At 47.5% G+C, this 18303-nt stretch overlaps 1 long non-coding RNA gene across 2 annotated transcripts in view; it reads left to right on the top strand.

The window, feature by feature from the left end:
- Nucleotides 1-18303, top strand: part of LOC128082545 (uncharacterized) — a 47547-nt gene that overhangs the window by 22499 nt on the left and 6745 nt on the right. Inside the window, exons 3-5 of one of the 2 annotated variants that reach the window (XR_008207719.1) lie at nt 4349-4449; nt 4578-4726; nt 6769-6934. This is a non-coding gene — a long non-coding RNA (uncharacterized LOC128082545). Of the gene's footprint in view, nt 1-4348; nt 4450-4577; nt 5075-6768; nt 6935-18303 lie in introns of both variants that reach the window. The other variant, XR_008207718.1, reaches the window with a different exon arrangement.

Genomic DNA, 18303 nt, shown 5'->3' with positions numbered 1-18303 from the left:
GACCCTCTGTTCTCTAACCACTGAACAGACACTGATTAATTTCTGTTAGTTGTGTTCTAAAGAGATTACTTTAAAATGAAATCAGAGCCGAGTGAAACAGAGTAGTTGCCTGATGAGGAATTGATAAAGTTCGTATTTGTTTTATCTCAAAAACCATGTTGTGTTGTTGTTGTTTTGGTGGTTGGTGTTTTTTTTTTTGTTTGTTTGTGGGTTTTTTTGTTTGTTTTGTTTTTGTTTTGTGGGATGAAAAGTCCAAATAGGACTCAGGAATGTCTCTATTGTTCAGTTGAAATGTTTCAGTAGTTCTGGAATCTACAGCAGTCAGTTTGTTCCTTGAACTGCCTTCACAATCAGTTTTCAGTTTAAGCCTTTTCCCTGGGAGCTGCACCTTTTGGTTGGTGCTTCAGAATATGAATCTGTGTCAGTGTTCTCAGGGAGAGGGCAGCAGCGTGGTGACCAACACATCTGCATTGCATTAGGGGAAACACAACCCCCTGGAAGCTCTGCAGCTCCTACACCGCACACTAGTGAGGGGTTGCGGTGCAGCATCTGCTCAAACCAATGCTTAACAGCATTTCAGGCTAATAATAACATTATGAAATAAGTCACTTTCATTATCTTAGCATTAAGATAAATAAGATAATTTTCTACACTGTGTGGAAACCAGCTTTCTGCCCTAAAACTCTCCAAGAGAAGACTTGCACCCAGGCCATGGCAGGATGGAGCCGTGGCGGACAGGGCTGGGCAGGGGCTGCGTCTGGTGTGCAGGAGGGCTGAGCTCCAACATAGGAAGGTTTTGTGGCCGCCATGGCAGGGGGAGCATCATGGGGCCCATCAAGGGGCTTCAGGTGTAGCTGTCTGAGCCTGTTGAGGGTGCTGGGAGGTGCAGCTGAGCAGAATGCTGCAGCTGTGCTGAACGCCCTCTCCTTGATGTCAGAATGTGGGGCTTTGGCTCACTCTGACTGCTGTGATCAGCTTGGAGTTAATTAAACTAAATGGGAAGTTTGCTAGGGATGTGGTTATCATGGCTTGGTCATTAGCACAAAGACAGTGCACAGGTTAGCTGCTGTTTGCTGCCTCAGGTGTTTGTGGTGACAGCAGTGAGTGGCTCTGTCTCCAGAAGCAGCCCGTTCTGGAGGAGAAAGCAACCCTCCTGGCTCAGGATATAGGTATTGAATGTTTGAAATACAGATATTCCCCATTGAAATAAATCTGTTTTATTTCACTGCTCACTTCGAGTTATGTAAAATATTACACACGCTGGTGGCCCACCCTTGTACCCTTTGCAGTCCTTGAACCTTGCCCATGGGTCTGGCTGGCAGCCGTTGTGTCTGTCCCAGCAAACTGAACTTGGTGTGAAATACAGAACAAAGCCTCAATCTGGTGGTGCTGCTGGCTTCAGTGGGAAGCACTGACTGCATTTTTAACATATGAGCCACTGTACAATACAGTATAAGTCCTTCCTGTTGCCCACAGCTGTTTTCCTCTGTGCTGTAGTCAGCCTGAGATCCTGAGCTGGAATGAGCAGCACGTGGAGTTCTAAGACACAGTAAGCTTGGCCTGATGATCTCATGCGTGTCTGTGGGAAAGTATAGAAACTTACCTGCACTGCCATGGAGTTTTCCTCTCTTTTGCCCTTTCACGTGTGAATGGCAAACCCAAATGGAACCCAACAAATGCCTTCTGTACCTTTTCAGGAGGGAAAGAAAATGGCGTTTTGCTGATTCCAAAGAGAAATGCTTGTGGAACTGTACCTTGGAAAATAGAACTATGACTGCGTACTGAAATCAAACCCTCAGTAACAATATCAGGGCAGAGCTGGTACACAAAGTGGTCTTCATAGAGACAAAATCAGACAGATGGGAAACATTACACCAGTTTTTTCCTCAAGGGTAGCACTTAAGTAGTTCTCCACTTACAGACAGGAATTGTAGCAAGTTTGTACCAAAGTAACTTCAGCCAAAGTTATTTCTCTGAGATAAACATCTCTTTTGGAATTTCACTGGTAAGCTTATCAGATATGATAAATGTGGCACAGGTGTAATGAGAGCCTTCAAAAGATGCTCTTTGTCCCTGGGCCCTTCTCTGGGGAACACTGTGCCCTGAGGGGACGCTGGAACTGCAGTTGCCTGTACAAAGTGCAGAAGCAGATTTATTCAAGTTGCTGTATTAAATGAGTGTGCTGATGATGGTGATGCACCCTGTGCACTGCACTGAGCACCAGCATTCCCAGCTCCACACCTAAAAGCTGCTGGGTTTCACTGCTCCTCAGGAAGCAGCCAGAGTGGGGCCAGCATCCAGCTTTCCATGAGTGAGGGGAAGAGAAGCAAATGTCTCTGTGTCCCAGGTAATGCTTTGAGGATGGGCTGTGAGCAAGCAGAACACGCTGGGTTGCATCAGGCCACGGCTTCTGCTCTGTGCCCTCATCCAGTCTGGCTGCTGGAAGCCAAGCAGGCACAGCAGGAGTCCTGCAGGAGGGTTGAGATGGGACCAGGAGCCACACACCCCTGCCTTTATGGCCCCCCAGCACTGTAGCAGTGAGCTGCTGTGCCCTCATTGTGCCTCTGGCCCCTTGGGACAGCAGCCTCCTCCTGGCCTCGTGTCAGCCCAAGAAGATGGGAGGATGTGTTGGCAAAATAGATGAGCTCAGCACAAACAACAAAGAATATGGTCAGCCTTCTGTATTCACTTTGCCTTGCTCTTGTTAATAGAAATGCCCTGAGGATGATGAGCCCTAATGCATTAGCCTTAGCAGCACAAAGTGTCAGCCAAAACATTCTAGGAAAAAGAAAGGGGAAGCATCTAAATGCTGAAACACTCCAGCTGAGCCATATTCCATTCCCTTTTCTCACTGTGAACGCCTAGCTCTCCTCACGTCCAACCACAGCACAGTACTGGGCACAGAGCTGGGTTATAGCTGGGCACAGCACAGATCTGGGCTTATAGTTGGGCACAGAGCCGGGCACAGCATAGAGCTGGGCAGCCTTTCCTGCAGTGAGATGCTCTCCTGGCAGGACATGGTCCCACTGACTGTGGCAGGGCAAGGCTGGGGTGATGGGAATGGAGGGCAGCAGCAATCAGTTCTCTGCTCTCAGCCTGGCCAGCACTGCTGTTAGGATTTGTTAGGATCTGATGTCCACAAGGCCTCTGCTTGCTTTTTGAAATGTACCTTCACAATCTTAAATAAACCAGCATTGAAACTCTAGGCAAAACTGCTACAAATCTTATCCCCGTTTGTTTTTTGTGCTGCAGTTTTAAAGCCAATAACATGGCTTTCCATTCCAAGTGTGCTGTTCTCTGATTGGAGTCTGTACTGCACACAAAGAAAGGAAGAGTAACTGGAACGCAACCCGCAGCCACGTCCACTAATTGTTGTGGGGAAAGGCTTTTGGACTGAGAAGTACAAGAACCTCTTGAATATGTGTTTGAATGTCTCTTCCATTCTCTGGGCAGCGGGGAGCTACATGAATTTTGTAGAAGCAGGTGACTTCTAGAGGTGGCAGCCTGTGACTCAGCCCCAGAGCGCTGCCATGGGGCCAGGTGTTCTCACCCTCAGCCTGGGCTCTCTCAAGAGGCAGGAGCCCAGCTGCTGGCACATAGGCATATTCAATTTAATAGGGAAGATGGGAATCTTTGAAAGATTACATACAGCACAACCTGCCAACAAGAAAATAACGTGAAAACAAAGATGAAGTTGACTGGAGTCCTGACATACGCAGTGTAAAGGACAGCCAAACTGAGGGAAATCATGCAGGAGTATGGGGCAAGCTAATCAGACACATCTAGAAAGCCATGTCATTTTATTTCCTCAGCCTCAGTGGGCTTCTGTTTAACAACTAAAGTAGCTGGACAAATTACGTAGAAATGTTTGACCTTCGGAAAGGCCTCTGAGGCACAGCTGCCTGCTGTTTGCTGAACTGGTTCATGTGGTTTCCACTCTGAATGGTTTTCGAGGTTTACCCAAGTGTGAAAAAGGGTCTGATTGTACCGAGGAGGGCAACTGAGAAGATAAACTTTAGGAAGGAATGAGAAAAGTACTGGGGAATTTTACATGTTGCATTTGCATCAAAGAAAGGAAAGGGCATGCAAATGTACCAATCTGAAGTAGCTTGTTGGCTTTGAACTTCAGAAGAAAGTTACAGAGCAAAGAGCTGAGGCACCAGTAGCCTTTGTGACAAGCTGTTTCACAAAATTAGATAGGAATTACAGAATACATTGCATTTAGCTTTTTTTTAACCACATGAAGATTTTATTTTTTTAATGTGGTAAAAATATAACAGAAATGCCACCTTACTGCATTCCCCTTTCAACTTTATTTTCCTTCTGCTCTTGCTGTCCCTGTGTGCAGGAGGTTGTTCGGTTGTTCCATTACCAGAGCTTGCTGCAGGGCCTGGCTGTGCCCCTTCTGCTGCCATTTCAGCTCTTTCCACTGCACGGCACCAGAACAATGTGAGTTATCTGGGGCTGTAATCTCTACGAGGCTTCAGGGAAAATAATTTTTAAGGAAATAAATTCCATAGTAGACGCAAAAGTGCCTCTATGATGAACTCCTTTTTTTTTTTTCCTTCTTTTTTCAGTGGAAGGCATAACCGGGCACACGTGAAAGCGTGACTTCAGTAGCTCCGCGTTGGCAGAGGCACAAAGCGCTTTTGCTCCGCCGCCCCTCTGCCCCGAGCTGCAGCGACACTACAGGCGAAAGCAGGGACGGGCCCTTCTGCTGCGTGAGGTCAGGAGAGACTGCAGTCTGCTTAAAGCTGGGGAGCTGGATTTCGAACCTTTCTCGCGCTCCGCGGCGCGTTGCGAGCTGTGCGTGCAGGCGGCCGCGTCTCCTGTAGGCGGCAGCGGTGATCGCGGTGCGGGCGGGCGCTGCTCCGTGACTCCGGGCCGGGCCCCGCCGGCACGTGGCACAGCGACAGCGCTTCGGATTTGGATCCCTAGTGCTTGACTCGCGATCCCTCGTAATTTTGGATGTGCTGCTTTTCTGCACGGGTTCGTGGAGTTGGAGTAAGATCGTGCTTCGGGACGGTGCAGCACATAGGAACATAGAAACATGGGAACATAGGAACGTGCTCACGTAAGCGGAGCGCTGAGGTGCTGTGAGAGCGCTCTTCTTTGAGCGTCTGTTTTCCTTCCGGCTCTGGAGCAGCGCAGGACGAGACACACCTCCCTGCATGGAGATGAATGAAATCATAATATGTTTGATGTAAAAGAACTGCAAATAGGGAGGTTTCGGTAAAGCCATTTGTGTACTAGGTGAGACATTCAGATCAAAAGCGAAGGGTTGTTCAGGAAAGCACTCAGGTGTATGGCTACAGCAATGGAGCAGACCCGTTCATTCTCAGCTCACAGCAGCACAAATAGGGGTGCAGTGGGATTCATCAGGCCAGTGCCTCCTCCTGGAGCTGAGCACAAACCCAGGCTCCTGGATCATGCCATCCCAGCCATTTATTTTTCTGAAACTCAAAGCAATGCGCTCCTGTTTGTGGATGCAAAGTTTGCCGTGCTCTGTCAAGCCTGCAGTGATTACTTATGGGCCACAGATGGATGCCTCAGCTCACTGGGGAGACATGTCTTGTAATGTGTGCTGCTTGTTCACAGCTGATCCTGAAAGGAACTGACATAAGGGCATCAAGGAGCATGGTTTTATTGAAATGCACTCCTTGCATTTCTGACTGAAATGGTATGTGCTGAGTAGTTAACTGTGGCAGAGACTGAAATGTTTCAGAGGTTTGTACTCGAGCCTGGGCTGCAGGGCTGCAGTCAGTGCATGCTTTTAGCTTGAATGTTCACTTCTTCGTTCTGGAAGGAAGAATGGGAGAAACGTTCTGGGTGCAAATTTGGTGTGCATCTCACACCATCTGCTAATAGCATGCGTGAGCTGCTGTTCTGCCAGAAACCAGGTACAAAGATAACATCGCTGCAGAGAGAACTGCCCTGCTCCCAAGTGAGGCTCATACTGCAAGTAACCCGATCATCTCTCTGCACCCACTGGCGCTGAGCTTGGGGCCGTCCTGTTCACCTGACACTTGCATAAACCTAGGATGGTGTCACCCAAGCCAGTGTGGGACCTCAGATGCAAAGCTGTTCCTGCTGAGCCCAGCAGATAAATTATGTTCATGATCCATTCAGTCCAATGGCCTTGTTGGAATCTCCGAGATGAAATTATTCAGGGGAAGGAAGTACAAAAGCCAAAGAGCCTCCTCAGCTAAACCCCGTTCAGGTAACTTGCAGATAAGGCAAGGAGTACAGCCAGCATCAGAAAGCTGAAGAAGCTGTCACAGTTAAGCCTCCCTTGTCTTTTCTGCTTTGAGCTTTACCTATGTGATGTATCTGTGCACTCTTCAATACAGCAGCAACAGTGATGGCAAACCCACAGCACAGGGCTGCCCCTCCTGCTGCTCCAAGATGCTCAGGGTGACTGAGCAATGCAAAAAGCCTGGCCCACACTCAGCTGCAGGCTTGTGGTGCTCAAGGCTGAGGCAGGTGATGGCAGCCTGCAAGAGTATGGGCTGGGTGAGTCAGAACAGCAGCCACAGGCAGAGGCTGGGTGACGGGGGTGAGGGAGAGAGGTGAGGAGCAGAACAATGGAGAGGAAGGCAAAGTGGGGGCCATGGAAAAAAGGAAGAAGGATGCTGTAGCCATGAGGTGAGAAGTGCCAAGGAACATGGCCATCAGACACATGAAAATTCTCCTCTCCGTTGATACCATCCTAACTTTCGGGCTTCACCACTCGTCTATACTAATGCTTTTGCATCCATCCTCTTCTAGGAGGCTGCCACTGGCCCTGAGCATATTCACCAGTCTTGAGAGTTGCTGTGCCACAGCTGGATGCTCATCTGTCCAAGAACCAAGTATTTCTCTGCCTTTCCACAGCCTGCAATGCAGTCAGGAAGCAAAGAATACTAAGGGATGTTAGCAGCTGCCAAACTGCCAGGTAAATCTCTTAGTTTCAAGATTGATGCAGTGGTAAACTATACTGGGTGTGCAGCTCTTCAAAAGTAAACACTCATTTACAGCAGAACCATAAAATCCCATGGGTAAGTTGAGAGTGAGCTGCCTATGGCTTTCACCTTTGTCTCCAGGAGCTGTTGCTCAATGAACAAGTTTGTGGTGTTTGGTGTGAACCGAGGGGTAGCTGTGAGCAGCTACTTAAATAGCTCCAGCGATGTTTGGAGAAGGCTGTTCCCTGACATTGGCTAAAATCTGAGAATAAACATCTTGCCACAGGTGACCGCCTGATCTGCGCATATGGGCCTAAAAAAAGCTGGTTTGTTAAGTTTGAACACCTCAAAATAAAGCTGAGCAGACACCAGACGCCAATAGCTGTGCCTGCTCCAGCACTTAGCTTAGTGCAAGATATAAAAAGCAGCATTGTACAGGGGCTTTGTAGTGGTGGAGTGCATGGCTGGGGCTCCTGCGGCGTTGCAGGGCGACCACATAACGCTCAGTCAGTCTGTAGGGCACTGCTGAGGAGACTGCGGGGCTTTAAATATAGGCATTAAATACCACACTGACAGAAGGATGAAGAAGTGGTGAGGCCCATGAGGGGAGGGATGGAGAAACCCAATGGCTTATTTTATTTAATGTTTTTTGCAAATACAGTGAATGTCTGCTTGGCAACCTGTGCTTGCAGGAACATGGACCCGCTCTGTGCACCGGGTGAACCCTAGGGGCTTGTGGGGACAGCTGCTCCAGGCTGCCAGCTCAGCCCAGGCACTGGGGAACACACGTGTGCAGCAGGGCCAAGCGTGCTTTGTGTGTCCAGCTGGAGCTTCTCTCCACTTGAAGCACGGGCTGGGAGTCGCAACGTGGCTCAGCTGCCTGTGCTCCCCTCCCTGAGCTCTAGCAAGACCCTGAGGACCAGCGCAGTGGCCAAAACAGGGGCAAAGCAGGACCCTATGCCTAAACCCTCCCTGTGGGCATGGAGCAGGCTTAGCCTGCATGCTTGGCTTGCCTACTGTTCCTTTTTCACTAGGCTGCCCAACTGTTTGAAACAGCAGGTGGTAGAGGGGATGGTGCTGAGACTGTTCATCATCTGTGAGAGTTGAAAAGTTCATGGTGACAGCTGAGATAAAGGCAGCACTGCTCCACACCCTGCCCCACAGCACCCAGCCCTGCGCAGCCCCGCGGCCTCACCCCTCCGCCAAGCCTCTGACTTAAAATTCACAGCTATGTATAACATTGGTGTGTAATTATTGCTTGTTAGGACAGGAAAGTAGAGTAGGTCCAGAAATAAGCTTGTGCTTTTCTGAATTAACCTTGGATTAACCCCATGGCTTTTTGAGCATCCAGAGAAATGTCCAAACGCTGCCTGCCCCACGCCATGGCAGCACACGGGCTCTGCTGCTTCCTCCTCCCAGTGGGTCATGCCAGTGCCACGGCCCTCCTCCTCACCCGCTGCAAAGAGCTGCTTCCTCCTCAAGTCTCTTCTTCTCAGTGCTTCTCCTCTGGTATCATTGCAGTTATCTCTAACTTCAGCCTTGGTTTGCAGATAGCAATGAATGGTCTTGGAGAAGCAGAGGGCTGGGGATTATACCTGGGTCACTTGTAGATTCTGGCATAGCATAAGGTGGACTTAAAGCTGTTTTGCAAGGAACTTAGGGAGAGCCAGCCCTGAGTCAAAAGCTCAGCTGAAGGTCTCTGTTAGTTAACACCCAGCGAAGCAAGGCAGGCTGGGTTTTGCCAGTCTGTGGCATAGGGAATGCTGCAGGTGCTTCGTGAATCCCCACAGGAGGAGCAAGCAGCAAAGATGTGAGTATGGGTGAAGAACAGAGAGACATATTGGATACCAATGAGCAATGTGTCCTGGCCACCTCAGGATCTGAGCCTGTTTGTTGGTATCTTAACACAGCAGTGCTCATAAATGCATGTAAAAGCTGTTTTTTCCCAGCTCTGTTCTTTGGGAATAGATAAGTCAGACATCTGTAGTTTCAGGTATTCTGGGTTGCGGTTACCCTTACCTGGGATCTCTGAAAACCAGGGCAAAGAGAAACCCTTCACTACAGGATACCTTGCTGAGGATTCTTCCTGCACAGGGAAGGAGTGTTGGGGCTCTGCTGTTGGGTACCCCTGGCTGTGTGCTCACAGACTGAAACAAAAAGTGTAACCCTTGCAGGGGTTGGGGACTCGCTGTGTTATTCAGACTGGGGTCTGAACTTGCCCATACTCTAAACTATATTTATTGCCTTGCATCAAGTTCTTAGAATTACAATTTAAAGTATACTGTAGAAAAAAACTTTCTGGTAGGAAAGATTTTAAGAGCAATTACAGTTGAAGTAGCTTAGGAAAGAAATAGAAATGGAAATGAAAGAAAACATTACAAACATAAAAGTAATATAATCTTATTATGCAAGGCAAAACTATGGAAATAAAAGTGAGCTTTAGCACAGTGAGGAATAGAATCCAAGGAGACAAAAGATGGGCACGTGTTGTCTGAATGATGAGAGTTTATCAGGGTCTTCAGTTGGCGCAGCCCTTGTGTACAGATGGACGGCAGTACTGTGAGTGGTCTGGGACGGATTCAGACCAGTGCAGAGCCAAACAAAGCTGTGCTCGCAGCTCCCAGGCTTTTGCAGCCCTGCTGTCCTACTGCCTGTGGCTTGAAGAGAGGTCAGTGTCACTCTGGCTACAGGGAGAAAATGTGCATTAACTCAGATTGCCTCTCTGCTTGACAAAATCCACCAAGATAACTCCCACCTGAAGTGTAAGAGTTTTCCTGATAACTTCCGAACAATCAATTTTATGCTTGCATAGCAATCAGTGGATTTCCAAGATGATGTGTAAAGAAACAACTATTAATATCTAAAATATCACTGCTTTCTTCATACACTGCAGAAGCTTTCAACAGAGCTTTGTATAACGTTGCACCGTGCAGGAGAGCTGTGCGGCTGTCATCTGCCAAAATCAGTGCCATTAGAGGGCAGCTGAATCTCTAATTATAACCTAATGAAACTATAACGAAAAACACGTCGAATACCAGAACAGAGTGACGTTCAGTGAACTTGCAGCAGCGAGCCGGATGTGCTAACGCAGTCATTGCCTCACTGTACCATTTCATCTTTTTCACTGCTGTTCTGGAGGGCAGAGGCCCATGCCATTGCAGTCAGAGAATGAAAGCAGATCTGTCTCTCTTCTTGTTGACAGAGGCTCTCACATCCATGAGTGTTCGTGATCATTCAGAGCAGTGGCTCTAAATATCCACAACCAACACCACATCCTTCTTTGAGGAGTGTTTTTGAAACACTTGCCCAGACTTTTCTGCACGGGGCCACAATTATCAGAAGGGAAATAGCAACACAAAATTAGAAAAGAACAACCCACGGTGGAAAGAGTAAACTAGCAAAATCTTGGTCTGCATGTTAGAGATTTGTCTTGCACTTAGCTCTTAGCAGGTTCTAAGTGAGGTTTCCACAGGCAGAAGGATAGGACTCTGATCACATTTTAGTGCCTGTGTATTTCTTGTAAGCTTAGTCTTGGGGATGCAATTGTAGCTATCTTTGCAGCAACAGGCCTGTATGGTGATGAGCTGGGTTGCTGTAATGTGCTGCTTCTCACTTCTTTGAATCCTGCCCAGAGGCACGCTGTGCTGCCTGATCCTCACCAACTTCCTGCTAGAGATCAGCCTTGTTTTTCTTTCCTGGTTCTCTGTAATTGCAGAGCACGAAGCTGGTAATTGGGATACAAGATCACTGCTCCAATTCCCTGTGCTGGAGATGTGCAGGCAGTGGCAGGGCTGCACGTACCAACTCTTGCAGGGCAGTTTCGTAGTGACTCAGTCATGGTGCAGCTGGATGTGACCTGAGTGCTGGGCTGAACTGCGTGCCCAAATCTCTTATGATCACAAACTGCCTTCCATATTACTGTCCTGGATGCCACAGGACCTAAAGTAAGGGCAGGTAAGTAGGACACTCATCAGCTTCTTAAAAGCCACGCTTGATGGTCTGATGTAACAGAGACCACGCTGCATCAGACCGAGCTCCTGTGAGTCCAGAGTTCATTTTCCTAACCTCACTGCAGGCAGATACCTACAGAACAGTAATATAACATATAATAATAAATATAATAAAAATATTATATATATATAATATAATAATAAATATAATTTAATATTCACTGGAACAGGCTGCCAGGGAGGTGGTGGAGTCTCCTTCTCTGAAGATGTTCAAGACCTGCCCGGACACCTACGTGTGTGAGCTGGTGCAGGGAACTGCTTTGGCAGGGGGTTGGACTCCATCTCTGGAGGTCCCTTCCAACCCCTACAATCCTGTGATTCTGTGATAAGGGCAAATAAATCTTCCATTCTCCCTGCCTTTAATATTTTCAGTTCCAGGAATTTTGACGAGCTAGCTGTAGTCTGTTTGGTGGTTCTCACTGGTGCTTCGCGTCCTGGTTCGTTCTCCCCTTGAGCCCCGGTGAAACATCTGCATGTTTTTGTAAAAACCCTTGGCACATCATTCAGCAGGGCTAGGGCTGCTGTGTGAGGAATAAGCTTCCCTGATTTGCTCTCAAAGTGGCTTTTAGGATCCTTGATTCTCTCTAGGCCCCTGTCCCCACACTCTTTGCCCCACTTCCCTTTGCAGGCTTTGGTAATCCTCTCCTCATTCCACCCCTCGCTGCCCAGGCTGAGGGTCCCAGTCAGCACAGTCTCCCCACACAGGAGCTCTTGTATTGCTCTGTTACTCACTTTTTCTTGGTTCTTTTGCATTTCTTCTTAGTAAACTCTTATATTGCAATAAGTGCTAATTGCCTTTAAAGCGCTGGGCTGTGGCTGTTCTGAGCCAGGAGCTGCCAGAGGTTCTGCTTAGCATTTTCCCTCAAGGGTAAGCAGCATCCAAGAGAGTCAGGCAGAATGGTTACAGCATCACTCATCTCAGTTTAATTTACAGTCAGATGTAAATCAGCACTTTATTCCCATAACTAAAAAAATCCCCTTGATCTCTGTACTGGATAAAGCTGCTGGGTCAGACCACGCAGCCAATTTTACACTAGTCACTACAATCCCCTTTTGCACCAAAGCAGCGTAACTGACTTTGTAACCTTCGTAACTTCGCTGCGTAGCTTAGATCCCACCATGAAACTGTTCTCCTGTAACTTCAGCTGCAATAGAAAACTTAGTTTGGGCTCTGCTAGTATACGTGGTTGGGTTGTTAGTTCATTTCCTTCTCACCCCATGAGCTGCATCAATGCATGAAATACAAAGTGAAGAAAAAAGATTAGGATAGCATCTTTTCAAAAAATGATGAGCAAGCATCTTGACTTAGATGAAGACAGGAAGTTTTGTGGTTAGACACCCACTTAGGGGACGCAGGACTCGGCTTGCTTCCAGCAATGAACAGATCTTTTAAATGATCTTTGAGCCCCAGCTTCCTCATTCAGGAATTCAGTAAAATTCAAGTGATTCATATTTCCTAAACTGAGTTATCTCTTCCTCTTATAATCATTTTAGCTGAGTAGGTTTGTTCTTTCTTTCTTGCAACAATTAGATTTAAATATGAGTCAGCCTGGAAGAATTCAGTAACACAGGATGCACAAGCTGTTACTGAACGAGTACCCAGTGAGTTTGTATGCAGAACTGCAGGTTCATTGCAGTCGTGCAGCACTGTTCACATACAAGATCAGCTTCATTCTTCTCATCCGGCACAGATCTGCTCATCTCAGAAAGACAATCACCGGGATGAGTGCTGTTTTCTTTCCTCTTAGGGAGGGAATACAAAGCTCCTGTGATGACAGGCATTCTGCTTCTCGTGTGCTAGAGCTGCTTTCTGAGGATCCACCATGAGAAGAAGAGAACTCACGGGGTGAACAGCATGCCTCTAACACATTTCTGGACCTCTCATTTCTTCCCAGGAAACTTAATTACTAACACACACACAGATGATGACCCCTGTTGCATTGCTTCCTGATGTATTCACTGAAGGACATGATTCAGAGATGGCCTCTTGTTGCAGACAAGATGGCATTTTTAGCTTTCACAACAACCAGTCAATGGTAATATTTGGCACATACATTATGTTTCCAGCAAAAAGCCCTTGCTACTTTACACCAGAGTACACCTTGTTCTTCCCCTTCACCCGATGTGCCCATTTCTCACTGTGCTTGGCAGGGCAGGGCAGTTGCTGACGGTGACTTTGGGTCCTGCTGAGACTGATGCCTCCCCAAGCGGATGTTGGCATCGTATATTCAATCCTTCCACACCAGCACATTGGATTAGTGACAGAACAGAAAAATTAATAAGGCTGTAAGTCTGCAGGCCCTGAGTGCAACCACTGAAGATGTCTACTTCCAGTAGCTCAGTCTGGATGTTTCTTTAAGGAGCCAAAGATCCTGGCTGTGTGGTAAACATCTTAAGTCACTTCGCAGAAAAAAAAACAAGGAAACCAACAATTCCATAGCTAATGCCACGAGATGGAAAGTCTGAAAGGGTCAGTGGGGTGCAGGCAGCGTGACTTTCCCCTGGCACACCAGAGCGTGTTTGCTGATAGCACACACAGTCATGCACTGCCCGCTGAGCCCACAGCTGCTCATGTGCCAGCTGGGTGGGCTGTTGCTCCTTCTGGTCATGGGAGAAGCATGGATGTCTTGGTGGGACAGCTGCCAGGCAGCAGGGCAGACCACTCCACTGAGTGCTTCATTTCATGGCCAGGGATCGTTCTGTTCCCAGGTAGGAGGCACTGATTGCAGCTGCTGTTTCCTGTGGCATTGTGACCGTCTTCTTGGAAGTGTGCTGTGGCACTTCATGCAATGTGGGACAGCCAACAGGAACTCAGAAAGTCAGTGAAGCTCATAAGGTGAATGTTGCTGAGCTTTTTTGGGGGAAGTCATTCTTTGCAGCTAGGCAGCGTGGGCAGGTAGTGCAGGTAGTGAATGTATTGTGTGTCCTTTGGCATTCCGCAGCTGAAGCACACATCAAATGGGAAACAGAGACTCACAAGAAAGTTACAGGGCAGAAAGCTGGGGGAGGGCTCAGACCCTGGCACAGCTTTGACTTGCAATCTATCAGATTCCATACTTTACAAGTTGCAGAGCTTCAGCTTTTCACGCTCTGTCTTTATGAATACCGGTCAGCGGTCTCGATGTCTCGATCTATTCCATTCTGCCCATCGTATTTCCTCTATCTATTTCTCAGTTTTATTCAATTTCCATTAGGGAAAATCAAATGTCTGATTTTTCTGCCTTTCCTCTCTTGGGACAAGAGTGGGTGACAAGGTCAGCTTCTGACAGCTGTTGTGATGATGTTGGAAACAGCAGTGAAGTGCCCTGTCTAGCAAAGTCTCAAATGAAAGAAAACATCACTGTGCAGAGCACTGTAAAGCCTTTGAAAATTTAAATAACAAGGTGGGTCCGTATTTGTTACTACCATGTGAGATTCAGAATCACTGGTGAGCAGCATTTTCATCCAAATATCCCACACTAGCTGCAGTCCTTTATTAAAAAAAAAAGCAGGGTTTTCTCTCCAGTTCTTGGACTCCTTCACCTCAGTATCACTAGAATTTCTTCAGCACAATCGTTAACAGCTCACACATTCCTGCCACACCTTTCCAGCACACTGCATTCCTTGCTCAGCTCCAAGACGTGCCCTGTCCATGTGGTTGCACTCTTGGAGCTCACGTTTGCGGTCTTTCTTGCTCCTGTGGCACCAGGCAGTCCTACAGAGTGCTTCTGGGTTACAGAAATGATGAATTTAGATCACAGTCTTGAAAGCCAGGTGATCCTGGCCTTGCAAGAACAGCTTGAGGGTACTTTATTCTGTCCCCTACGTAGTAATTTAAGTATCTTACAACTCATTTAAAGAAAATAATGCTGGAAATGTGCTATCTGTAAAACCTCCGGACCTTACTACGCACATAACACAAGCTAATGTTCTTCACATAATGTGTTTTTATCTCAGATCTGTGACTACAGCTTTCTCCCACTCTTTTCTCTGTTTATAAATATTTTTCTACCATCTCCTGTGTTAACTGCCTCCAGTTCCTGAACGGTGTTCATGTTTCCAACTCCCAAAGTTTATCTGGCACTCAGATCTGTCTTCCAGGCAAGGCAGTCCTCAGCAGATCGGTGGGAACAACGCCTGAGGCTGTGGCCCCTCACCGTGCTTTGAGGCTGGACCCGGGCACAGGCTGTCCAAAAAGCAATTTCCCCTTTCCCAGCTCTCCTTGGGCCGCAGGGCAGCTCCAAACCTCGGAGCCTCCCACCAGCACTTAATTTGTAGTCTAGAGAAAAAAACCTCAAGCTTCTTATTTTCATACAAGCGGGAACCAGTACTGGCTGACAACTGCCTGGCCTCGGCCAAGGGCAGAGGAAATTGTTAATCTATCACTATTTTGAAACACAAACCTGTTTGCTTCTCTCTGGAGCAAGGGAAAGACCCAAGTGCTTGACTAATAATAAAGCATATAGCTCAGGATGATTTCATTTCTCCTTCTGTTCTAGTCTCAGATTTAGTGCCTCAATTCTTAGTTTAGTCCTTTATTTTTAAGGCTTACCTGGCATTAATTGCTTTTCAAAACAGTTTATTCTGTTCATTAAATAGAATAATTAACTGACGACAAAGCATTTACCTCGTAATTAAAACAATATTCTTTTCTGGAAAAAAATCTAAGAAGTGATACTCAAAAAGGGTTTGTTATACTTGTATGGCAGCTCGTTGGTCATCCTCACTTCCTTCCAGTCACCTTCCTGACACGTGGGTCCTGCAGGTCAGTAGCGAGGAGAATCATGGCAGACAAGGCATATATTTTGGGAACCTGATTATAATAAATAAATAAAAATCAATAAAGTGACAAAATTGAGTAAAGAATCAGAGAAGTTAAGGTCATTGACCCATAGAATCACCAAGGTTGGAAAAGATCTCCAGGATCATCCATCCAACCATCCCCTGCCATGAATGTTTCCCCACTGAGCCGTGTCCCTCAGCACCTCTCCCTTCGTGTTCCCTCAGCGCCTCCAGGGATGGTGACTGCACCGCTCCCTGGGCAGCCCCCTCCTGTGTCTGACCAGAGATGTGGTGGCACTGAAGGAACTGGTAAATGTGCACGGCAGTACCTGCAAACTGTTCAGAAGGAAGAGAAGGGTTTGGGGATGATCGAGTGGTGGGAAACGGCTTTTCTCTGGGACAGATCGCAATCCGTGCCTGTGGGCTTCTCTTGCTAATTCACTGTGACACTGTTTAGACTTAGGAGACTGACACGCCTTTGACAGATGTCTGATCACAGCAGAAACTCTTCTGACTGCACACCAGTCCAAGGTTTTCCTCCTTCTTATTTCCTACACAGAGTTTTGCAGTCTTATGTCCCTACTGTATCAACGTACACAAAACTGAACTTCAAAAGTGACCAGGCTGTTTTCATTAAAAAATAATCCACCCTTCAGGTATTTTTGCTAGCAGCAGTCCCCAGAATGCAGTCCCTAACACTGGGAACACGTTCCTCACTGATGTGCCAACCACAAGTTCATGTCTTTGTCTTAGTGAAAATGAAGCCGTGATTATTCATGCAGTTCCCAAAGAGTCACTCCACACCCTGGAATCACTTCTGACAGATGTAAAATGCCTTCTGCTGAATTCCTACTCCAAACAGCCTTTTGCATGACCGGTTTATCAGTGAATGCAAGCAGACTCATGATTTGCAATGCTTCATCACTGTGGCATGTGTAATGCTAAGCATGATGACTAGGGAAACCAGACCCACCTATTTTTTTCTATAGGCTTACAGCCCTCCAAATCTCCCGGCAGCTACACGGGAGGGGCAAGGTGTGTGCACAGGGAGACCCTACGTGAGCTGTATCAAATCCTGTGCGTCTGAACGTAACTATGCAGGCAGAAGACAATTGATTGTCTGAGGGTGTATGAATTCACTGGTAGGGAAGATGGATAGATGAAAACATAATGTGGAGACCAAAAAACAATAAAATACTGACCGGTTCTGGCCATTTTCACTCTCCTGCTTTCTCTTTGCTGCAAAGAATGTGCTTACCTCCGGCTGAACACAGCTCTGCTGTGGGTAGTGCATGCTTGCTGTCCTTGCATGTGAGCAGCAGAGACGAGTCACTTCCAGCTGAGCTTGAACCGAGCTCTGCTCCCTGCCTGCCCCTCTGACCTCCTTGCAGCTGGAACTGCTCTCTGCTGCGTTTACCCACAGCACCTGTGCACACCCCTCAGTAACGCTCAGAAGGCAGGCACAGGCTGTTCCCCAGAGCTCTGCAACTTCATCCTGAAACGAGGGATCCACAGGCTGTGCCATAGGGGTTTTCACAAACATCTCTTCAAGAAGCAAAGATCTTTGAGGGGCTCCGGCCCAGGATAACCTGCTCGGGAGCAGAACCTCCTCCAGCACAGTGTGGCAGCAGCAAAGGTGCCTGTGGGGTTCTGACCTGCAGCTGCTCCCCCGGACAAAACAGGAGCATGGGAACGTGCCCTGGTGATGCGGTGGCTAACTGAGAGCTGGCAGTCACACCAGGAGTGCTGGTGCGGCCAGATGAAAGCGCCGTCTGGTACGGGGCACCAGGGTGTCACAGGAATGGCGCAGCCTCTGGTTAAAGGGAGCTCTGCCAAACGGCGGGGTGCTCACCAAAGGAAAGACCACAGAGCCAGACCTGCAGTCGATGAAGGGACTGAGGAGCTTTCGCTGGTGGCTGCCATCATTGTGATGTTGCTCCCTGGTAGTTGGCCATAATGGGAGACTGAGGACATGGCCTCTGCACTGTGAGATTTCCAGTATGAGATTTCAAGACGTGAAGCACTTTTTTTTTTTACCTATGGAAATCTCTGTCACTGCGAAACAAACCAACAGTGCCAAAAAAAACGGGTTAAGCAGTATTTTCTAGCGATTACAGAATAAATTATTGATCTGGCTACTTTAGAACAGCACCACCACAACTCACTAGAGCTTACAGTTGTGCATTTTGCATTTCCACCCGGGGGATGTCGCCCTTCTTTTAATTCACAGAATTGTTGTGATAACTTTTTGTGCAAAAATGGATCATTTTTGTCAGACTTGATTTGTTCTAGAGAATTAGATCATCTCTTTTGGGGAAATCTATGATTGAAATACAGATCTCTGCGTCAGGACCTACGTGAAAGATTTGTGCAGATGACTAAGTGCATGTTTTTAAACCATTTTATTACCTGCAAGGCATGCATGCAGGACTTTAGCAGAGCACGCATCATTTCTCTGCCCTGTCACTAAGTCTGCCGAATTCCAACAGCTGAGAAGAGCCCATAGATTAAGACCCTCGTTTTTATCAGGCTCTGCCGTATTTCCCTAGCTAATTCGATGTTACGCATCTCAAGTAGCTGCAGTGGGAACC

Source organism: Tympanuchus pallidicinctus, unplaced genomic scaffold, assembly GCF_026119805.1.
Source record: "Tympanuchus pallidicinctus isolate F22 unplaced genomic scaffold, pur_lepc_1.0 scaffold22, whole genome shotgun sequence".
In the NCBI taxonomy this organism is placed as follows: Eukaryota; Metazoa; Chordata; class Aves; order Galliformes; family Phasianidae; genus Tympanuchus; species Tympanuchus pallidicinctus.
The sequence above is the reverse complement of the archived record's forward strand: the minus strand, read 5'-3'. Positions and strand labels throughout refer to the sequence as shown.